The following is a 6,000-nucleotide window of genomic DNA, read 5'->3' as shown; positions in this document are numbered from 1 at the left end:
TGGACCTGTCTGTGCAATTCTTTTTTGACTGCCCATCCCCATTACACCAGAAAACACTCCCCTTCAAAGGGATTGTCCTGGGAACTGCAGATGTGGGAATATCTTGTGCTGAGATAAGATGCTGCTGCCTGCTCTGAGTATAATGATGCTGAGCTGATGCCTGCTCTGTTGGCTGCTCTTGTTATGCACTCGGGAGCTGAAAGTTCCATGTCCTTTGAAATATTCAGCACACCTATTTAACCTCTAGATAGCTCCAAAGCACAAACCAATACATCCAGAAAAATGTTCTCTATTTATCTGTTTTTCTCACTTCTCTAGGACAGGTAATTTTTTCTAAAATCTGTGCTTTTAATCTCTTTTTATTGTAGTGTTGCAGGAAAACAGGCAACCCTGCAGAAACCACTGAAAATAAAACTTAAGGATGGATAAGATCCTCTTATAATTACAGCTCTATTTTAACTTTATTCATCCCTGCTCTAAAAGGAAAAGTACAACCCCCTCCAATACAAGTAATTCAGCTGCCCAAGCTCACCCACACAGTAAATGTTAAACAAATGAAAGGTTAAAACAGGACATATTCTCCTCTTCTTGATAATAAATACCAACTGTCAGTCATCTGCTCCCATGCAGAGTCCTGGTAATCATAAAACACAGAAGGAGCTGGCTGGTTTCTTCTTGTTTATCCATATCATGTTATATTCTTTTTTTTTTTTTTTTAATATGTTTATCATAATTTTTCTCAAGACATATCTCAGTTTTTCCCATCTATCTTAGTAACTACAAGTACCCTGATCTCCCAAAGCCAGCTCTGCAAAGCAGCCTGGGAATGCTGAGGCCAAGAAAAGTGGAGCTACAAAAATTGTATTTACTGGCACACATTGGGATGGGTGCACTGAATCCTTGCAGTCTCTCACTCAGATTTAATCTGCTGGCAGCAGGAGATTGTTAGAAGTTCTCTAAGTATCCCTTCTACTAGGAGGTGTGGAGCTCTGTGTGGGTAAACTGAAAAAAAATGAATGTAAATGAAGTTATTAACCATGCTGGTGAAGAATTTCGGCTTTTGGCTGGATATTTTCAGCCTGTCAGATGTGCTCAGCTTCTGCCACCAACTCCTTTCCCTTCCTTTATCCCTGTAAGGCTGTGGGCTTTTTTCCTCTAACTCCAGCTCATTATTTTCAGTGCTTTTGGGATATCTTCCCAAAGTGTGGATTTTGGCAGGCAGTGATGGAGTTACACAGCCAGATTTATTTGGCATGCTGTGGTAGGGGGTTGACCTTTTTTGAGAAACACTGGAACAAAGATGAGTTAACTCAGAACAGGGTACAACTGCTTTCACATCAATGCCTTTCACTAGTTAACCTTTAAAAAATTGGCATAGAGCTGCCATGGCTCTGAAAATGCCCAAGTTTGGAGGAAAAAAGTGTCTCTTTACCTTTTATATTCATAGGCAGTCTCTGTGTGAGTTCAGTCATAACATCAGAAGCCTTAGGGAGGAAATACACAGTCACATGCAAACCCAATAAATTGTGGCAGCATCACCTCCTGCTGCAGCAAACTCCTGGAAAAACTCCTCTGTGTTCCCCTACCACCTCCTAGCAGGGCAGTTGCATACAGGGAGAGAGGGTCAATGATTTTTACAGCTGATTTCATGAGTAATTTTACTCCCTTCTTTTGCCTGGGCTTCTTTCTGCTACTGTAGCAACAAGAAGTTTTCTCAGTCCTTTCCAGTCCTTAAGAAATGGGTATGAATATTTTTTGGCTTGCAGTGATTCACTTGCAGAAGTTTTAGGACTTCATGATGGGACTTCCTTAATTTCCAAAATTTAAGTCCCATCTATACCCTTAGCCTAATGTGCTTACCAGCTTTTGATTTCCTTTTTTAAAGGTCATTCAGCTTGAGATTCCATTCTTGGATTCCACTGTAACACTATAATGTCATTTTTGAGCCCCAAAAGTTAAGGTCAATGAAACCATGAAACAGTGCCTGGAACAGTGAAGTCACAAGTTGTGACTCAGTTGTTAGGCAGAAAAAAAAGGACATTTTTATGCCTTCCATGGATTCCAGAGGGGCTGGATTGACTGCCCAATTTTTGGTATAACATTTCAACTCCTAACTACCTGAGCTGATGTATCAGTAAAAAAACCATGTCAAGAATGGGATTTTCGGAAAGCCTCTGGAAAAAAACTATAGGCTATGAACATGAAGGTGCTTCCCAGCTGCAGTGATGTGCACAGTGGTTTTCAAAGCTGTGAAAAGGTTTATGGGACAGGGCACATACAGAGCTAAAGAAAAATACAAATAGAAACCCAGGGGGAAGTTTCAAGTGTGCCAAGTTGGGAAATGCCCATATGGAGGAAGCCCAACCATGTTTGTGATTAAAAAAAAAAAAATAGAGAATGGGCTGTTCTGTGAAAAAACAAAACAAACCCAAACACCAAACAGAACTAAAAAGCACCCAAAAGCAAAATAAGCAAGGAAATTCCTCCTCTGCATATCAAAAATAATATTTATGAATAGCAATACCAAATGACAATCATGCACAGAAATTTTTCTCTTTTCTTTTGAATGCTTTTCTATTCCAAATCCTGAAATACTGAGGTTTAGAGAAAGCAGTAAGAATTCCCACCTAGCGTTACATGAAGTAATATCAGCCACCTGATATTCTAATTATTCTAGCCATTAACTCCACTTAATTTGCAGCAGCTGCTTTCTAAAATTCAATACATAAGACCAGAACCATTCTTATTAACTCTCTGCTATCCCAGGAGCATCCCAAAGGGCTTTCAGGTAAGCTCCCATTCCAGGCTCTAAAATAATTCAGCCAGCCTTATTGTCAGCAGGTGAAAATATGAAAAATGGAATTACTCTTTGTGGTTTAGATGTGGCAGAAATCCAATACCTGGGTTAACAAGGATCAATGGCAGCATAATCTCACTTGAATAGACTTGGGGAGGGGGGAGGAATTTACATTTGAGATCTGTTTCTTACCACAAGGATCTAGATCTGATTCCATGGCTTTGGGTTGCTGTGGGGTTTTTTGTTTGTTTGGGGGTTTTATTTTATTATTTTTTTTTAATGTAAAAGGTGTTAAATTCGTATTCCTGTGGATTCTCTAGATAATTCTGTAACTCCCCAGCTGGGACCCAGCTCACTGACCAACACCTGGTGGCTCCAAGGCTGACCCAGGCTCTCCCAAACAGAACCAATAAATTAAGAATAAAATCTGACAAGGACTGAATGGGAAAACAAACTCTGGTTCTGTGTATCTGCCTAAATGCAAAGTTTATATCCCTGTATTTGGCATCCAGATCCATTCCTAATGGTTTCTGGGAACCATTCAATCCCCTATGTTTGCACTGAAGGACCAAGACCATCACAGCAGCAGCTCCCCAAGAAACAAAATGTAAGCTGTTAAATCTTCCCCCTCAATTTAATTCTAAATGGTTTTGCTAATGCTTTTTGTTATAATTTCAATATATGTTGCTTGAGTGTTAGAACTTTGGGAGCTGTTCTCCAGAGACATGGGGTGCCTGGTTTTACTGAAACCTCACAGCAGGGTTTTTCTGCTCACTTTGTGCCACTTTTGACCTAAGAAGGGGATCATCAGTTTAAGGACAGAACATACACAATTTGGAGGAAATGCACTGTTATAAATTTTTTCCTCTTTTCCTTCCTCTCTTTTCCTTCCTCTCTTTTCCTTCCTCTCTTTTCCTTCCTCTCTTTTCCTTCCTCTCTTTTCCTTCCTCTCTTTTCCTTCCTCTCTTTTCCTTCCTCTCTTTTCCTTCCTCTCTTTTCCTTCCTCTCTTTTCCTTCCTCTTTTCCTTCCTCCCCCCTCTTTCTTTCTTCCTCCCCCCTCTTTCTTTCTTCCTCCCCCCTCTTTCTTTCTTCCTCCCCCCTCTTTCTTTCTTCCTCCCCCCTCTTTCTTTCTTCCTCCCCCCTCTTTCTTTCTTCCTCCCCCCTCTTTCTTTCTTCCTCCCCCCTCTTTCTTTCTTCCTCCCCCCTCTTTCTTTCTTCCTCCCCCCTCTTTCTTTCTTCCTCCCCCCTCTTTCTTTCTTCCTCCCCCCTCTTTCTTTTTTCCCCCCCCTTTCTTTTTTCCCCCCCCTCTTTCTTTTTTCCTCCCCCTCTTTCTTTTTTCCCCCCCCTCTTTCTTTTTTCCCCCCCCTCTTTCTTTTTTCCCCCCCTCTTTCTTTTTTCCCCCCCCTCTTTCTTTTTCCCCCCCCTCTTTCTTTTTTTCCCCCCCCTCTTTCTTTTTTTCCCCCCCTCTTTCTTTTTTTCCCCCCCTCTTTCTTTTTTTCCCCCCCTCTTTCTTTTTTTCCCCCCCTCTTTCTTTTTTTCCCCCCCTCTTTCTTTTTTTCCCCCCCTCTTTCTTTTTTTCCCCCCCTCTTTCTTTTTTTCCCCCCCTCTTTCTTTTTTTCCCCCCCTCTTTCTTTTTTTCCCCCCCTCTTTCTTTTTTTCCCCCCCTCTTTCTTTTTTTCCCCCCCTCTTTCTTTTTTTCCCCCCCTCTTTCTTTTTTTCCCCCCCTCTTTCTTTTTTTCCCCCCCTCTTTGTTTTTTTCCCCCCCTCTTTGTTTTTTTCCCCCCCTCTTTGTTTTTTTCCCCCCCTCTTTGTTTTTTTCCCCCCCTCTTTGTTTTTTTCCCCCCCTCTTTGTTTTTTTCCCCCCCTCTTTGTTTTTTTCCCCCCCTCTTTGTTTTTTTCCCCCCCTCTTTGTTTTTTTCCCCCCCTCTTTGTTTTTTTCCCCCCCTCTTTGTTTTTTTCCCCCCCTCTTTGTTTTTTTCCCCCCCTCTTTGTTTTTTTCCCCCCCTCTTTGTTTTTTTCCCCCCCTCTTTGTTTTTTTCCCCCCCTCTTTGTTTTTTTCCCCCCCTCTTTGTTTTTTTCCCCCCCTCTTTGTTTTTTTCCCCCCCTCTTTGTTTTTTTCCCCCCCTCTTTCTTTTTTTCCCCCCCTCTTTCTTTTTTTCCCCCCCTCTTCTTTTTTTTTTTTTTTTTTTTTTGTTTTTTCCTTTTTTTTTCTCTGTTTGTTTTTTTTTTTTTGAGGGGAAAAATAAACTCGGAGTGGGGGGGGGAAGAAACAAATAAGGATGAGAAAATAATAAATTAGAAATCATCCTCTGTGACCCATAACAATAGTGGGGGGAGGTGTTTGTGTGCCTTGTGTGGGCTTGCTGTGTACACTTCATCTGTTTCCTTTCAGCAGATAAAAGCAATTAGGGGGACAGGCAGCCCCTGGGGAGCATCAACACTGCAGAGCTGCCAATTGTTTGACATTAGGGAAACCAAACTCTGAGTACACCCTGGTTAGAGGAACAATCAGAGCAGAGTGTAGGAGGCTGTAGTATTTCTCAGCTTTCCTGATTATCCCTCTTCCAGCTTGTTTCAGTGATGGAGCTGCAGATGTAAAACTCAAGATGTAAACCAGTGGCTTTAGCATCCTTCCAGTCTTTTTAAAAAAGACAACACAATAAAACCCCAAAGTCTTCTCTGAGTTCTCTATCTGAAAAATATGACCTTGAGATATTTAAGGACTTGGTCATGCTTCTCAAAGAGTGAAGTTTTAAAGAGCTTTTGCAGAGGAAGCAAAACCAAGTTCTCCTCTGCTGAAGCTCTATCAAACCCACTGACACCCAGATAAAATTGCCCAGCCCCTTCTGTCAGTGCAGTTGACATAAAACTCCTGCTCAGTAGTAAATAATAAAAAAAAACTCCTCCTCAGTAATTCAAAGGCAGTGGTTGTGGCTCACCAAGAGTTAATTTTTATCTGACTCCTACTGTGACAAAATTATGTTTTTTCCATATCAAAACTTGAGACCTGTTCTCACTTGGATGTTTATAAAAGGTCCAGCACATTGTGGCTGCTACTGTAAACAAGTAACAGATAAAAATTGGAGCTCAGGTAAGATGCTGCCAATGCTTTTACTTATACTGCAGATCTGCCTGGAAGAGTCTCAGCTTTTGCTTTTTTTTAAAAAAAAGAAGTAAATTTCTAGCTTTCAGACTTGTAAAAG

The sequence above is a fragment of the Heliangelus exortis genome, chromosome 7 (assembly GCF_036169615.1).
Source record: "Heliangelus exortis chromosome 7, bHelExo1.hap1, whole genome shotgun sequence".
NCBI classification, from domain to species: domain Eukaryota; kingdom Metazoa; phylum Chordata; class Aves; order Apodiformes; family Trochilidae; genus Heliangelus; species Heliangelus exortis.
Note: the sequence above shows the minus strand (reverse complement) of the source record.